The sequence below is a fragment of the Amblyomma americanum genome, chromosome 8 (genome assembly GCF_052857255.1).
Source record: "Amblyomma americanum isolate KBUSLIRL-KWMA chromosome 8, ASM5285725v1, whole genome shotgun sequence".
Classification (NCBI taxonomy): Eukaryota; Metazoa; Arthropoda; class Arachnida; order Ixodida; family Ixodidae; genus Amblyomma; species Amblyomma americanum.
Window position 1 is genome coordinate 18,027,973 of NC_135504.1, and position 17,764 is coordinate 18,045,736.

General features: G+C 43.6%; 2 long non-coding RNA genes across 2 annotated transcripts; both read left to right on the top strand.

Annotated features, from left to right (window-relative positions):
• Window positions 1–175: 175 nt before the first annotated feature.
• Window positions 176–6,133, top strand: LOC144102037 (uncharacterized). The gene is made up of 3 exons (XR_013308154.1): window positions 176–217; window positions 3,831–3,869; window positions 6,083–6,133. It is a non-coding gene; the product is annotated as an uncharacterized LOC144102037 (long non-coding RNA).
• Window positions 6,134–7,564: 1,431 nt separating this feature from the next.
• Window positions 7,565–11,279, top strand: LOC144101887 (uncharacterized). The gene is made up of 3 exons (XR_013308086.1): window positions 7,565–7,601; window positions 10,982–11,065; window positions 11,253–11,279. It is a non-coding gene; the product is annotated as an uncharacterized LOC144101887 (long non-coding RNA).
• Window positions 11,280–17,764: the final 6,485 nt, after the last annotated feature.

Consider the following 17,764-nt stretch of genomic DNA (forward strand, 5'->3'; position numbering starts at 1 on the left):
TATGAAACAGATACTGCGCCATTTTCCTTTCCACAAAAACCAATTATTATTATTATTATTTTGTCCTCCACACTTACTGCTCTATTTCTCACTGAAGCGAATAACACCGCTACCACTGCCGTCAGTACCACAGCGGTACCACTGCATATCGGTAACATCGGTATCATTGCGCTCTCTTTTACAGAGCTATACATAGCACCAGATTATGTCGACCCAGGTAAGCACGGTTTTCAGCTGGAACGCTCTTTCAACGTACATTACTGTCGTGTTGTCTGAAAGAGGACGCTCAAAAAAATTGTAAACTCGTGGAAAGCGCGCTCAGTGGTTAGGGCGCTCGGCTACTGATCCGGAGTTTCCGGGTTCGAACCCGACCGCGGCGGCTGCGTTTTTATGGAGGCAAAACGCTAAGGCGCCCGTGTGCTGTGCGATGTCAGTGCACGTTAAGGATCCCCAGGTCGTCGAATTTATTCCGGATCCCTCCACTACGGACCTATTTCTTTCTTCTTACACTCCCTCCTTTGTCCCTTCCCTTACGGCGCGGTTCAGGTGTCCAACGATATATGAGACAGATGTTGCGCCATTTCCTTTCCCCAAAAACCAATTATTATTATTATTATTATTATTATTATTATTATTATTATTATTATTATTATTATTATTATTATTTTTATTATTATTATTATTATTATTATTAAAGCGCTGCACATTAGACTAGGAGTACCTTCTGTCTCTGTTTCTTAAATGATTATAGCTACTAAATGTTTACTTGCGTGTTTTATTCTTTCAAATGATGCTTTATGCATCAGCATACATAGACCACCCCGATGTTTTTGTCAACGACCGCTAAATAACTTATAATTGAATTTCTTCTCGATGCCGCGTTGGTTCTGGTTCTTGAGTCGAACAATGGCTATGATCTGTAGTTGCTGTTTAGGTCATGTCACGCCTGAGCAAAACGACAGAATAACTCCTCATACGACGTTGTCATTCCACCTCTTGAAGCAGGTTTCTTTTGGCATTGTAGTGAATTCAAACTACCTGTCAACAATTACATTTCAATTTTTTTTTGTCGTGCTTCAACTGACCTAAACACCAACTATACGTCATATCAATCGTTCGGTTGATGAAGCCGGAACCGACACAGCATCACAAATAAACTCAATTGTAAATTATTTTGTGGCTGTAGACAAACATTATGAGATGAATCATGTATTCTAATGTCTAATACATCGTATGAATGTAGAAAACTTCCACTCAAATGGTGCGTCTATGGTCCTTTAAGCTGTGCTGGAGCTGGTGTACTTAATATGAAAATTTCTATTCTGTAAACCCAGATGACTCCACTACGGATTCATGTTGTTACGTTTGTGTTCGCTTGCGTTCAACTAAATGTTCTTTCTTGAAATACAAGCTGTGTCCTTATGGCTAGCGTTAACGTGACAGCGCTGCTATTAAAGTGACTTATAAAATCACGAGATAACGGGCTATGCTACCAATAGCTTCAAGGGCTCTAGAAATAAAAACTTCTGCATTGCAGGTGCGGTTCTCGTGGATAAATGTTGTGTACAAGCGCGTAAAAAGCATTAAACCTATAGCATAGGGTCTCTCTGATATACAGGGAGTTTCCCCAAGACTGTAATTCTTGCAAGTTTGCTTCTTGAGTTACGTATAAAAGCGCATTCTTCTCTACTGCATTGCAGGTGGTGATGTACATCAGCAATGAGTTAAGACTTATTGACTAGCTCGCTGATACACTAATAGTTCATATTTAACTATTTAACTACTACAGTTCGGGATTTAGAGGTTTTTAGATCGCAGTATTATTATATTAGTGTTTCGATGCAATAAATACTGGGCCCGCAAACTCGCGAAACCAAAGCAGCGCTCTCGTGGGCGTGGCTATGTGCGCTTAACGAGCGGGCGATTTCAGTTTCGATCTCTTGTGTGATGCAGTTATTTCATTTCCATATTTTTGCGCTGCAGTTGTGATGAGATATTAGCTAACCAGCGTTCTATTTTTCACGTCTTGGCTATATTCTGACACGCAACATCACATACAATTACCGTACCGAACTAACACCGCTTACAGTACCACATCATACCATAAACCACACCATGCAGTTATATAGTAATGAGATTTAGCTCTATTAATTGTCAGTTTTTTGCGTTTATTCACAACACCGAAATGCGTTTAGTTCGCAACATGAGGCATGGTTTCTTAGCGCATCGCACATTTGTTCGTCAGTCAAACATTTCACATATTTACCGCATCGCCCCTTTTTTTTATTTGCGGTGATAATGGCGGGTGCATTGCTGTCAACAATGTGTCCACCTTATTTGTCGTCTACACTCATGCTTTGAGTATTTAAGCTTTCCGCCCTTTAGCTAACACCGCAGAAAACTCTCCCAACTGTTGCGCAATTAATGTGACACCCCGTTATTGGTCCGCCTAGGTTACGACAATGCATACCAACAGCGTTAAGTACTTCGTTGCCTGCGTCTCGTTCAGATGAAAACTATACGCGGTAAAGCTTACTCGAGCTTATCGCATTCGTAAAAAGACCTCGCGATCTAATCCGCTCCGGAAAAATAAAATTTGGCCTGCATAGATGGGATACCGCGTTATAATAACAAGAGGACTGCTCTCATGGAAAAAGAATTTTTTTATAAGCTTTAAAAAATTTAAAAAAAATGCGTTGCACTGTCGGTCGATTTCGCAAGGAAAATGCGCGCGTCTAGAACGATTTATGGACGCGGATCCCACTTTAGGCAGCGCTACGCCGCCGTTTACTTCAAAACCGGGGCAAGTCGTCCGTTTTGGTGATGACGTCACGAATCTGAATCGACTAACGGGGAGTTTTTTAAATCCAATTTTGTCGCGGTGAACTACGCCTTTTGCTTTGCTGCCAGAGAAATTCAACTCGAGCTTATCACATTCGTAAAAAGACCTCGCGATCTAATCCGCTCCGGAAAAATAAAATTTGGCCTGCATAGATGGGATACCGCGTTATAATAACAAGAGGACTGCTCTCATGGAAAAAGAATTTTTTTATAAGCTTTAAAAAATTAAAAAAAAATGCGTTGCACTGTCGGTCGATTTCGCAAGGAAAATGCGCGCGTCTAGAACGATTTATGGACGCGGATCCCACTTTAGGCAGCGCTACGCCGCCGTTTACTTCAAAACCGGGGCAAGTCGTCCGTTTTGGTGATGACGTCACGAATCTGAATCGACTAACGGGGAGTTTTTTAAATCCAATTTTGTCGCGGTGAACTACGCCTTTTGCTTTGCTGCCAGAGAAATTCAACTCGAGCTTATCACATTCGTAAAAAGACCTCGCGATCTAATCCGCTCCGGAAAAATAAAATTTGGCCTGCATAGATGGGATACCGCGTTATAATAACAAGAGGACTGCTCTCATGGAAAAAGAATTTTTTTATAAGCTTTAAAAAATTAAAAAAAAATGCGTTGCACTGTCGGTCGATTTCGCAAGGAAAATGCGCGCGTCTAGAACGATTTATGGACGCGGATCCCACTTTAGGCAGCGCTACGCCGCCGTTTACTTCAAAACCGGGGCAAGTCATCCGTTTTGGTGATGACGTCACGAATCTGAATCGACTAACGGGGAGATTTTTAAATCCAATTTTGTCGCTGTGAACTACGCCTTTTGTTTTGCTGCCAGAGAAAGTCAACATAGCCTAAAAGGGCCAGAGAGCCAATATGTACGGAGAACAATAACTGGATGGGGTTGCCTCAGTGTCTTTCGAATGTGACACGATGGCATGCAGAGATGCTGACAAAACATAACACGAACAATATTTCGTCCTTCCAGCGATGCAGTATGGAGAAGAATTCGACCAGTCATATGGCTGTAAGTGCATCTGTTTCTCTTCTTTCAGGGAGCGATGAATTGATTGATTGATTGATTGATTGATTGATTGATTGATTGATTGATTGATTGATTGATTGACTGACTGCATCTGTTCCTCTTTCAAGGAGTGCTAGAGGTTTCGAAAAACCTTTACGGATTGATTGATTGATTGTTGGATTGATTGATTGATTGATTGATTGTTGGATTGATCGATTTATTTATTGTTCGATTGATTGATTGATTGATTGATTGATTGATTGATTGATTGATTGATTGATTGATTGATTGATTGATTGATTGATTGATTGACTGACTGACTGAGTGACTGACTGACTGACTGACGGACTGCATCTGTTCTTCTTTCAAGAAGTGCTAGAGGTTTCGAAAAACCTTTACGGATTGATTCCTTGATTGTTGGATTGATTTATTGATTGTTGAATTGATTGATTGTTGAATTGATTGATTGGTTATTCGATTGATTGATTGATTGATTGATTGATCCATCGATCGATAGATCGATCGATCGATGGATCGACAGATCGATCGGTTGTCTCTGTCTGTCGGCATGTATAGGTGTTACGAAAAGACGATAATGGGCTTTGTGACATGTTCCTCTGCCTCATCTGCCAAGCGGGAAGCCCGGTGTGACTATTCTAGGACGTGCCGGTGGGTTGCATCATTCCCTCGTGTTAATTGGCGCGTGTTTCCCGGGAATCATATGACTAAGGCTTGACTAAGGGGTTGTTTTGCAATGATTATGAGTCCTTATTGATGGATTAGCCCGCTAATATCTCTGCACGCGTTTTGGGAATCGGTCAGTACATTAGTGTTTTGGTTGGTAGCTAAAGCTACCGCAATGGCTGCCTGCTTCTGCGTGAGTGGGGTTGGATGTGCGCACTGACGCGCAATCGATTAGTTTGACCACGGGATTCGTTATGGCGATGGTCATTTATTCTTGCATTTGGGCCGGCTGTATCTACGAAGAGCTTGTCTAGGCGGCTCTCCCATTTTTTGCACACGTTTTCGGCTCTGGTGCTTCATCGTTCCGAGTTATACAGGGTGTTTCACATACGATTTCACATAATTTTCAACATAGGCTTTTTGAGTTACAAGGGCGCTTTCTACGGCATAACATTGTCAGCGGTGTTGTACGTCAGAGTACAGCCAAGATGTGCCAACTAGCAGGCTGGTTAATAATAGTAAATAGTTGCCTTTTTACTATTACCATTAGGCTCCATAATTATTGAGAGCCGCGTAACCCACCGTAAGTAATATCCATATCGGTTTTTAAAATTTCTAAAACGCGGTTACCCTCGGCGCTCGGTCCAAAAAAAATTCTGGCTACATCGCGCAAAAACACATGCGCTTTTGAGAACCTTGCAGGCGAAGAAACCTCTCCAGTGCACGTAACTCGTCGAAATAACCAAAATTTGTTAGGACAAAGCGCCAAGGGTAACAGCACTTTTGATATTCTAAAAACTGATATGGGTATTGCTTACGGGGAGCTACACGCCTCCTAATAATTAAGGAGCTTAACAGTAATAACTGGAAAGTTAACTATACAATGTTAGTTAATCAGCCTGCTAGGTATCCCGGCTTAGCTGTGTTCTAATGTACTACGCCGCAGACAATTCTGTGCCGAAAAAAAAACTCTTTTAACTCAAAAAGCCTATTTTTTATAATTGTGTAAAATCACACGTGAAACGTCCTATATGTCGGATGCATATTTCGGGGTATTTGGTCTACATGTTCTCGCGGATCGACAGGGGAAGTTTCGGCCTTTGGTCGACAGCGTGGAATACTGTGAGGTGTGTCTTGCTCAGTATACGGCAGACAAAACGCCCAAAAAATCTGCAGGCATATTTCTGAATTTCTCTGGAATGCGAAAGAGCTTGTGTTATGCTCCTCAGTTGTTGACTTAAAGTTATATCTCGCCAGTCCACTCATGACGACATGGCATAGAGTTGAGAAGTGCTCTTTGATTTACTGCATCAAAAAATCGCTTAAAAGATAGTATAGTGGTCGCCAATCGATCTCTACGGCAGTGTTTACGTGGCAGACGGGACATGTTTATCATTTCACCCAACGAATGATAGCACTGCAGTTCATGCGAGGTCCAACTTGCCGCTAGCTCTTCTGGGTGTTATCGAACGCGCTCTGACATTTCAGATAATCACAGTGCTGCCAAATGCGTGCGAATTATTTTGTTGCAGCTTCTTTCTACGCCCCTTCTGGTATGGTGTACATGCCACCTCCACAGCAGTGTAAGTAGGCAACATCGCTCGAATGGCATAAGCCTGCTACTTTTCGCCCTAGTCGAAGCCCAAGGGTCCCAAAGACGCATTGCGTATTCAGAAACTTTACTCATGTCAATTTCAGACCAGCTGCAACCCGGGATGCCGTACGGAGTCGCCTACGATACCCATGGTGGGTGCAATGAGTGTCGTACATGGATCGATATAAACTAATCACAGCGGCCTAACACGGCTGCCAACGATATGCATTTGGTTTATCCATTGGACGCCACTCCGTTTCTTTTTTTGTTTTATTTATGTGTAGAATAAAGAAGAGCTTGGAGCCGCGTAGAGGCTTCGGCTACTCCTTTTCAACAACTCATAGAAACCACTTGGTCCGATGATATGTAGTTCGACATAACACAGACACAATCAATACACAACGGGGCCGCCGCGGTGGCTGGGTGGTTATGGCGCTCGACTGCTGGCCCGAAAGACGCGGGTTCGATCCCGGCCGCGGCGGTCGAATTTTGACGGAGGCGAAATTCTAGAGGCCCGTGTACTGTGCGATGTCAGTGCACGTTAAAGAACCCCAGGTGGTCGAAATCTCCGGAGCCCTTTACTACGGCGTCTCTCATAGCCTGAGTCGTTTTGGGACGTTAAACCCCCATAAACCTATCAATACAAAACGTTTAAAGCAAAGTAGAAGCTTTAGGAAAATTGGTTTTTGTGGAAAGGAAATGGCGCAGTATCTGTCTCTTATATACCGTTGGACACCTGAACCGCGCCGTAATGGAAGGGATAAAGAAGGAAGTGAGAGAATAATGGAAGAGGTGCCGTAGTGGAGGTCTCCGGAATAATTTCGACCACCTGGGAATCTTTAACGTGCACTGACATCGCACAGCACACGGGCGCCTTTTGCGTTTCGCCTCCATCAAAACGCAGTCGCTGTGGTCGGGTTCGAACCGCGGTACTCCACATTAGTAGCAGAGTGCCTTAACCACTGAGCCACCGCGGTGGGTAAGAAGCTTTAAGTGTAGTAATACTAATGAACTAACATAAACGCTGTGAATGTTAACAGAGCAGTGCACAAAACAATATACATAAGAGATAGCAATAAACAAGGACAGACGAACAAGAAATAAGCTTCTCAAGCAGCACAGGTAATTGGCTCAGTAGTGGAAACGGCTGGTGTCACGCTGATTCTTTGTAGGACCGGTGTTGGGCCTCCAATATTGAGCCGATTAGTTCTACTGCTGAGGTTACTTGCAGTAGTATTTGAGTTTCCATCTTACCGTTTCTTTGTTTGAAGCTTGCTTAAAGCGGAGTTTGTCTTGTTGTAAAGATAGATCTTTTTTGTTATCTCGCTGTGTTTAGATACTGAAATCTTAAGCGCCGGGCGAGGAAGTTGTCCTGCTTGTCCAGATTTTCACTCATGCTGGTGCAAATACTTTTTTTTCAGTTCCGTCCTACGGTCCGATGTCGCCACTATCGCTGTGTAAGTGTGCAGCATCGCTCTAATTGCGTAAGCCCGGCACTTATCGCCCAACTGAGGCCACGCATTGCGAATACTGAATGTCCGCGATTTACAAATATCTTCGGATTTCATTACTGGCTTCATTGCTGCGCCCAAACGCACAGATGTCTCGAGTGGGCTGATCCGTCGTTAAATTCGCAAACACTTACCAAACTTGCCCGCTTGCCCAATCGAATGAGACGACAAAACCACGTAGAAACAACGACAAAACGTTTTGTCGTCTTGTTGTAGCGGTAGATCTTTCTGCAGTTTTTGTATTAATTTTGTACGCTATTTTTTTTCCAGTAATACATTTCTGCAGCCTGTATTTCTGCAGTACACCTGCACTAAATTCACAAAAATATGTTACTGCGAAATTTTTTGCTGCTGTTACTACGAGTTAATGGGCAAAAGCATTACGGAAAATTGGTCGTAACGGCATAAAATTTTCTGTTCTGTATTTCGACTAGGTGGAGCTAGGTTTTAGGCTTCTAAACATGATTTTGATTCTGACATCAGCCATGTCCCAAGCAACGCAAGTAATTGACTCAATATTGGCTCAATATTGGCCCAATATTGACAATGGCTGGTCCTACAAACAACCAATGGGAAGCCATCCATTTCCTTGTATTGGGCCATTACCTGTGGTGCTTGGTGTAGCAGAGTACATGCAGCTTATGGCACATGACACTTGTTTTCAGCGGCATCTTTAGCAGCGATATTGCACCTAGTATTGCCAAGGGCTGCATTATAGACGACGATATGTTTGCGCCCCCATTTTCACCATGGACGATATAGCACTCTAGCTTTCGCGTATCGGCCGCCTTTATTTTATCGTCTTGCCTGGCATAAGGTGTTTAAACACCGTTCATCCGCAAGTACGTTACAATATGCTTAATTATGCTTAATATACGAGTGCTTACAAATTTTTCTCCCCTTTATGTGCCGAGAAATTAGAACACCTACGGACGAGTTATTAGAAGATTTGCAATGTTTACTTTGTCGGCTGCTTTTCATTTACAGAGATGACGTCACCTTCACATGCTCCAAAAATATTTGTCACTCTACCACCAGTAGCAATGTGAATTCCTTAAAATTTCCGAGGCCGCTCCCGCAGCTACTCAAGAGGCAAAGTCCTCACAAAGTGATCACTGGCCCGGGCCTGGGCCCATTCTTTCGGGCCAGCCCAAACCAGTGCAGTGCCCAATAGAACGTGCGTAGGCCAGGAATGCACCAGCACAAGAAATTCGGAATACAACTGGCATACCTAAATGAAGCCACTTCACGCCGGCGCTTGCTTAAATCAAGCGCGATCTCTTAAAGCCTTTGATGAAATGAGTTCATCATTGGAGTCGCGGCAGGTGTCGAAAAACATGGCGGTAATTAGCGCACGCTGCAAGGCAGCCTTTTGCCACTGGTCAACCGGATCCCGTGGTTGACTACACAACGGTAAAGTTATTAAGCTATTAAGCATCGGCAAGAGCTGCAATTAAATGTATAATTTAATCACTCGGGTTTAGAAACTCATATACGTATTTGTAGCAAACTGAACGCGTCTTGTTCTCTATAGCTGCTGTTCGCTGGTGTGGCTTCTGCGCTGTACGACGCATTTTTCGTCTGAACTTATCTTACTCTATCCAAGCGGTTAATTGAAGGCAAGAGTACACATGGACTTCGTGGAGTGCCAGCTCTTGTACTGACTCCGTAAGCTCTTCATGGACTTCGTGGAGTGCCAGCTCTTGTACTGACTCCGTAAGCTCTTCATGGACTTCGTGGAGTGCCAGCTCTTGTACTGACTCCGTAAGCTCTTCATAAAAAGACTCTTGGAACTGTGAAGTGCTAGAGTGTGCACTTAAATACGTCAGATTCGTCTGACATGTGCAGACACCGTCAGTTTTATTTCTCTGGAGTGCGACCTTGCACTTCCTACTGACACGTCAAAGCCACGCTTACTTCCGCACAGGCTTTCTCTTCGATTTTTGCCTAGATCCCTGAAAACTCCTGTGCAGATGTTTTGAAAACCAGCAACCCATGACTCCACCATGCGCTTTTCAACACATGCATAACAGCCAGCGGCCGTATGAGGGCAGGCACGTAATTCTTTTTTCAGTTCCAAAAAAGGAATTTGTAATTATGCGAATCGCAAAATCCACTCCCCGGTTGAAAAAATCCTCAAACAACCCCCCCCTCCCCCTCATTCAATCGCCTCGTCATCCTCCTCTGGGTCTCTGCACACAGCAAACAGCCAGGCAATACGGCCGTTCGCACCCAAGCCCGAGCACTCGTCCATTACCGGGCTGAGAGCGACCTGCCTTCGTCTCGCGGTGCCAGGGATTTAATTCTCAACAACCACGACCTCACCCTGTTTTATAGAAATTCCCGCCTAATGTACCCTCCACCACATAAATCGCTTCCCAAAAGCGAACATGTTTTGTGGCGCAGACTTCAAACGGCCATAGTCACGACCCAGTTCCTTCTCTCAATTACAAACCACCGGGAAACATCTCCTCACTGTCGCTTGTGTCCTAGCACCAGAGCCGACTTTAATCCCGTCTTTCTGAACTGCCCGAACAAACTCAAGCTTGCGTGGCTAGCGTCATGACATCAGGAGCGATGGGAGGCTGGTCTGTCAAAGCTTATTTCTGACAGTGTGCTGGGCCCGAGGAATGGCCGGAGCACAAATGTGCCCGGCCATATGGAGCAGCCCGAAGGCCCGTCGTAGTCCTAATTCCTCTATCTTCACCCTCACTTGATTTCTATCTCGAGTCGATAAAGTTGTTTACCTACCTACCCATGCTAACGTGGCTGCGCACTCATTTGGTGTTGCAGGGCATGAGCACCTCAAGTGGAGAGGGTGGTTAAATGGGGAACGTAAACTTGAAGACGCTTTTCTCCTGGAAGCCGACTGAAGCTCCCCTTCGACTCTTGTGCATTTTGTTTCGCGCTGTCATACCATATCATACTATTCCATTCCATACCGCACCATACCATACCATACTGTACCATACCTTCCCAGACCGTTATAGCCTACGCTACACAACATACCATACCATACCACACCCTGCTCAAAACAAGTGACAGAAGTGTTTCCGTTAGCTTCCACATGCATATACCACGGCAATCGCAAAAAAGGGATTGGTCCGCAGTATAGATAATCCTTTGATGTACTCGGCAAACGAATGGGGGGTACCGCACCTTCTCATTACGCAATCATGTATAGCTGAAGTTTCAAGCCACTGCCTTGTGTGCTGGGTGAACGATTATTTTTAAGCGCCAATTATAAGCCCTCATTCTTAGTCCGCGATAAGTTCTTTCGAATTGAATTAGAATACATATTGAATCTCTTTTTTTTTTGGTTTCAGCCACGTCTACTGGCCTATCTACCATGACACCGAGCGTTTTGTCCCCGAGTACCGGTACAGCCCTGTCGCCTACTGTGTCTTCAGGTGAGGGCACGGTCTTGCGAGCCCTTGTCGTCAGTTTTATGCTGCTAGAATTAGAAATTTGGAAGCTTTAACTTGATGTACCATGGTCCAAGAGGTGTTCCTCTTGGACAGTGCACCGCAGTTATCGAAATCTCTCATACAACCGTGACAATTCTCTGATACAGGCCGAACAATTCGTTTCTTTCAGTGTACAAAACAGAGCCTTCCACAAGAGGTAAGATGTTTGAACCTTTTTATCCTATTTGTAATTGCGGCTGGAGCTGCTCTATTACACATCTACTGTTATCGCTTTTTCCTTAAGGATTTTCATTGTCACCCGAACCTGAACGCTCAACGTTATTTGCGCAGTGGAGGAGAATACTGTTATCTCACACAAGCCGCATAATGCGCTTCTTTCAGCCGACCAAACTACCACGGAGCCTTCCTCGAGAGGTAACGCATTTCCATTTTTAAGGCGAAAGCCTGTAATGGCTCGTCGTTGTCCGTCCGTCCGCGAAATCTGTCACACTGTGACGTCATCAATGGCATAATTGCTATAACCCATATACTCATAGCAATTACAAACTGCTGATTGGTAATTAGTTAATCAGTCGTTGATTGGTAAATGAATAAAATTTTTAAAATATAAAAATAAAACAAAACAAAACTATATAGAACAGGTAAAAGTAACAATTAAAAATAATAAAAATTAAAAACTAAAAAACAAAAATAAAGAAACTGCGAAAAAAAATGCAATGCCTACAGGCGCCGTGGAAAGAAACCCGCGTCCTAGAAAGTTCCCATGCTTTCGCATTTCTGCACGGAAGCAGACTTAAGTGCCCTCAGAATTTTTTTTATCCTATTCGCAATTACAGCGGGAGCTGCTGTATTACACAGCTTTCTTCGTTTTTTTTTTCCATAAGGCATGTCATTCTCACACTAACGTGAAAGCTCGAGTGAAAGCGAGTGCTGCTTATACCCCGACATTCGAAAAATATCTCGCCGATGTTGAGCTTCCTAAAACAAATTACCACTTTTTTTAGTCAGTCAGCTTCTTCGAAGAGATCTTGCACTGAAATGTACCAAGTTGGCATACTGCTTTGATTCGTTAATTTTGGCGCTTGATCAACTTAAACATAATCAAAAGCGCTCCGAACAGATTGTGAAAAAGTCTACTTACTCCTGACCGTTACTCACGAACTCCTGAGATTCGGCAAAGGTTAGTCCATAACTACAGCGCAAAGAACGGGACTTAGAACAACACAGGCAGGGACACAACACAGTGTTGTGTTGGGTCCCTGCCTGTGTTATTCTTCTACGTACCGTTCGTTGCGCTGTAGTTATGCAATATATAAACCAACCCGCCCAACAACTTACCTTGTCGAAAGGTTAGTCTTAGCAGAAGAGACGATAAGCCTTGTTTGCAACACGCCGATGGTGTGCTGTGAATTAATAAAAATAAATGTGATAGTTTTGAATTATATTGTATTCTTACGCATCGCAGCTGGAGCTCCACTATGAGGTGCACACTCTCGCAGGAACGAGTCATAGTAGTGGTGCATGCTTTAGACTTTAATTCAAAGTAAGGCTTACAGTGGGATAAGGCTCAGACATTGGACCAATTCCCATAGCATCCCAAGAATCAACGTTACTCCCTGCGAGTCATTAGTCTCACAAAAACCAGCTGTTGCTCTCTTTACTCCCTCTAGGCATTTACTCCCTCTGGGACTAACAGCAGAGGAGTTACCAGCGTCAGTTTGTCTCCCCACAGAATAATCGATTTTTTTTAGATAACTAAGCTCTATTAGCGGATATCATAGCGTTGTTTTCGACCGCCTCGGGCTGCTTAGCGTGTGACCAAAATCTGACAACTACACGTGCGGTTTTCCTACGTCTGTTCTCTGTCGAAATGCGTCCATGGTGGTCGGTCATTGAACCCACGAAGTAGTGCTGGCCAACCGAATTACATAGCCGCACAGTGCTTCATAATTATACCCCGTACCATAGCAGCGTTTTAGCGAACGCCTCGGGAGAAACGTGTGTGTGTAGCTTCCAGGCTCAGTATTTTATATATTGACACCAGGAGATAATCTGGCGCTGGCTGCTGGGGCGACCAACATGGCTCTTCATTTATCGCGGGGGATTATAGAAGTATGTAGATGTTAGAAAGTTGGCCTTGAAGATCTTTGTGTGTTTCTTACGAAGCTTTAGAGAGCCAGGTTTTCAGTGCACCACGAGTTTTTACCACTAATTGATTTATTTACTTACATGCTAGCAAAGCTTGAAAGAAGGCTTTCCACTAAAATAAGTCGAAACAGAGCAGGATAGCCTAAGGTTCTCGGACAGGCAAATGATTTCTTGAACGCAGTGGCGTACAGGTTGAAGGTTTACTACCATTTAAATTGTCACTCTCCCCAGTTTAAATCCCCTTGAAAAAAAGTTTTAACTTAAGTCTGTAGTGAAGCTCCACCCGCATTCAGGACGGCCGCACGGCATTGTTCCGTTCTTTAGTTGCATCCGACTGAAATTGACTGGAGTGACTTCACTTCTTTCACTAGCGATACGAATGCAGGTTAGCGTGTGAGCTCGCGGAGGGGGGGGTCACGCGGCAACCGATGATTGGCGGGCTAATGAGTTCGTCAGCGCATTGTGCGAAATAATGAAACTGGAAGTGAGAATATCATCCCATATTTCGTTTCTTTTCCCTTACAACGACGGCAGCCAGGCAAGAAACGGAAGTAGTCGGTAAGCAATGCGTTTACTCCTTCGTGCTGGAGGCTGACTGGCCACGCACCCAACTGCTTCTAATGGGAAAACTATATTTCAGTGTCTCCACCATCAAGGCAAGTGATCCTTCTGTCTCCTCAATTTTTCTCCGGCGTATCCATTCCTAAGACGCCGGAGTGCGGCCTCGGTTGATATTGCTTTCAGTTCGCCGAAGCCACACCATTCCAGAGCTTCCATTCGCGCCTAAGCTGGCGTGACTTCTCAAATCTCGTGTATTACAAAAAAAAATGGCAGCGGCTTAACTTGTCTAGCCCTTGAAATCAGTGAAAAGCTTCTGCAGACATGGTTACTCACCACGTGGCTTCAAATCACATCATCGAATCTTCTTAAGGTCAAAGGTCAACCCAAAGGTCATCCAAGGTCGACTGAATGTCGAGGGTCGAGGTCAGGGGGTCAAGGGTTCGACACCATAACTGTACCACATGTGGTCATACACGGCTATCCTTGGTTGGGCTGAAGGTCGTTCAAGGTCGTTGTGCTGCCTACGCGAAGACTACTTCAGTAACTGAGATCCCACCCCAAATTGTGCACAGTACTTCATGAGCGGGAGAGTAAAACAAGGTCGTTGCTAAAAGACGTCTTGTTGAAACCTCGTCCGGAGACCAGTATCAGAAACCAGCAGAACTTGGCGCGTACACAAGAGAAGGAATTCACACGGAACACGCTGCAGACGCAACTTAAAATTTTTGCTTTATCAAAGAATCGAGCGGAGCAGGGCGCACATACGCGTGAATAGGCAATGCCAACGAAAAGCAAGAAAGAAAAAGAAAAAAAAGAAAGACAGTCATTAAAGAAACTGCCACCTTGCACGTGGAGACTATGTCCCATTCATAAATTGGTATTATTTGGCAGGAAATTTCACTGACGTATCGCTGACGCAATCAGTGCCTGACATTTTCTTTTTAAAAGCTTCCAAGATTTCTCGTTTTATCTCAGTTTTGCCTCGGCCGATGGTTTTCACACTCCTGAACAGGGGAGTACAGTTTTCACGTTTGTTTCAATGTTTTGGGAGATTGGCCGTATTTTCCGGTTGGAGTGATCTGCGATGCTGTCTTAACTGGTCATTAATGCATTGGCCGATTACTGATTCTTTCCGATTTCACTTGAGCAAAGATTCTGTCCGATTCTTTGGTCAAATAAAATTTTCAGTTGTGTCTCCAGCGTTGTCCGCGTGAATTCCTTCTCCTCTTTGGTCTATGGTTTATGGAGGTTTAACGTCCCTCAGGCTATGAGGGACGCTGTAGTGAAGGGCTCCGAATAATTTCGACCACCTGGGGTTCTTTAACGTGCACTGACATCGCACAGTACACGGGCCTCAAGAATTTCGCCTCCATCGAAATTCGACCGCCGCTGCCGGGATCTAACCCGCGTCTTTCGGCTCAGCAGCCGAGTTCCACAACCACTGAGCCATCGCGGCGGCACCCTTCTTGTGTGTACGCATCCTGTTCTGCTGTTTTTTGTACCTCGTACCACGCATCAACCGCGGACGTTGAGGAGTTCCTTTGAAGCTGCCGTGATGCGAAATGCCCGAACCGTTAACTGAACTGCGAGAAGTGTTCTGCTTATGTAACCTTCGCTGTTCTTTTTCCGCAGTTTCGTCATTTCTGTTCTTAAACCCACTGCAGCATCTTGGGAAAGCCCTCCAGTCCACGACCCGGTTCAGAGCGTGGTCTAGTAATTTGTTTTAGTCGGAGAAGCAAAATTTTCAATAACTAAAGCCACGGACTTTAGAAATGTGGTGCGCCGTAGTTAATCGGAAATAAAAACGGCTTTTCCGGCCACACAAACCTGAACGCAGGGGCGAAAGACTCTGCTATCGGATTTCATTCGGAAGAAAAACCCGACGAAATTAACTTCGGTGTCACTTGGAAGAGCCACCATCACTGCCACACGTTTCACGCATAGTCGCTGGTTTATTTGTATTTATGGAAACAAGTTTTATTTATTTATTTATTTATTATTTAGAACATACTGCAGGCCTACAGTAGGCCCAAGCAGGAGGGGCGAGTACATAATATATGCAAAAAAGAAGAGGTTTAGCAAAATTGAAAAAATGGTAAATACAAGTTGTAACACAAAATACAGCAATAAATACAAGGCTCAGATGCAAAATACAAAAAGTGAACGGCTCTCAAATTAAATGCTGTGAGGAAAACATTGAGTCAAAAGAATCAGCTCTGGTTAAGAGATCTGGCGAACACCTGTTCCACTCCTCAATGGTGCGTTGAAGAAATGAGTATTTAAAGGCTTTAATCCTAGCACTGTAAGGGGTTAATGATTGTGTATGATGATTTCGTGTTTGGCGCGTAGTGTTAGGTTTAAGGAAGGGGTCTGCATTCATAGACAGTTTATGGTTTTTTAGTGAGAAAAGTAGTTTCAGTCTTTGAATTTTCCGGCGCAGCTGTAATGTTTCAATACCGTGAGTTTGCATGAGGGTCGTTGGTGAGTCAGTTACACGATACTTTGAAAAATAAAACGGACGGCTTTGCGTTGAATCATTTCAAGGGCCTCGATGTTACGTTTAGTGTAGGGATCCCAGACCGTGCACGCATATTCTAGTGATGGCCTTATTATTGAAAAGTAGGTTTCTTTCTTGTTCGCTTATTTCTTTTATGTAAGCCAATGTTTGTTTGTTTGTTTGTTTGTTTGCTTATTTATTTTATGCTAACATGCTTCTTTGTTTTTATAGAAACAAACATTTGTTTTATGCAAACAAATGTTTGTTTTCGTGTCAACCTGTTTGTTTGTCTGTTTGCTTGCTTGCTTGCTTGCTTGTTTGTTTGCTTGTTTGTTTGTTTGTCATATGCAAGTGTGCGCAAATGAATCTCCACGCAGTGGGATGTGTTGCTGGACGTTATTCCTGTGCTCCATTTTGCTTATTGTGTTGGGGGTCGTCAGCTTCCTCGGTGTCAAATTGTATCGTAAGTACCACTCTTTATTCTATTGAAATTGTGCTTATAAAATATATTTATGCCGAGAAAACTCGTCGCACTGCAATATGGAACATTCAGTGTGCAAGCAAGAATTGCGCCACACTCTCGCTACGTTTTAACGCCTTCATCTCGTGTGTTGCATAATATCGGCGCGCATTAAAGAACCCCGAGTGGTCCAAGTCAATCCGAATGGCATCCCCCACAGCCCGAATGTCACATCAGGGTGTTAAACTGCACATTTTACAACTTTATCACTACTTGATGGCTTTCTGACGGTTACAAAAAAAATCAGAGTTTTAACTTTGAATTCTCCTGGTATTTTCTAACTTCCCTTAGTATTGTTTAGTTCTTCCTTCTTCCTGCAGTCTTTACATACCTATGGCTCTTTCTGTTAATGGTTTTCTGGGTTTGTTTTCATACAGATGTACTATATCTTATTATATACCTTTTTCACAGCATGTTTAGAGCGATGTATTTTCGGAAAAATGTTAGCCTTAGTGTTCTTATCTAATATCTTGTTAAATGCCTAATATTATATAACGACGTTTCAATGTCGAGCATTTCGGGAGTTAATAAGGAGTGTATAAATGGCACCGACTTTCTTCTCCCTGAGTAAATAATTTAAACGTTATTGGTCCTTCTCTTCGCTAATAGTGGCTTCGATGTCAAATGAGACTTGAAATCTTCTCCACTACTTATGCACCCAACAGCATGTCTTCAGAGCAAAGAATCTGTACAGGAGGAAGCATTGACGCGATCAGGAATGGTGCATTCGGGGATTTTGCTCTTTTCCAGAGAACTTTAGGAGCGAAATTTGACGAAAAGGGAAATTTAATAGAATTTGAACAGATGTTTAGAACATAAATTTTCTTTTTTCTCTGATTGCTTGATTTTTTAAAACCACTGCAGGAAAAAAAACAAGTAGAGATTTTTTCGGTGTGCTTAGGGGAATTTTCGCATGCAGCATGGAACACTGCTGCGCGCACTAATCTGAAACATG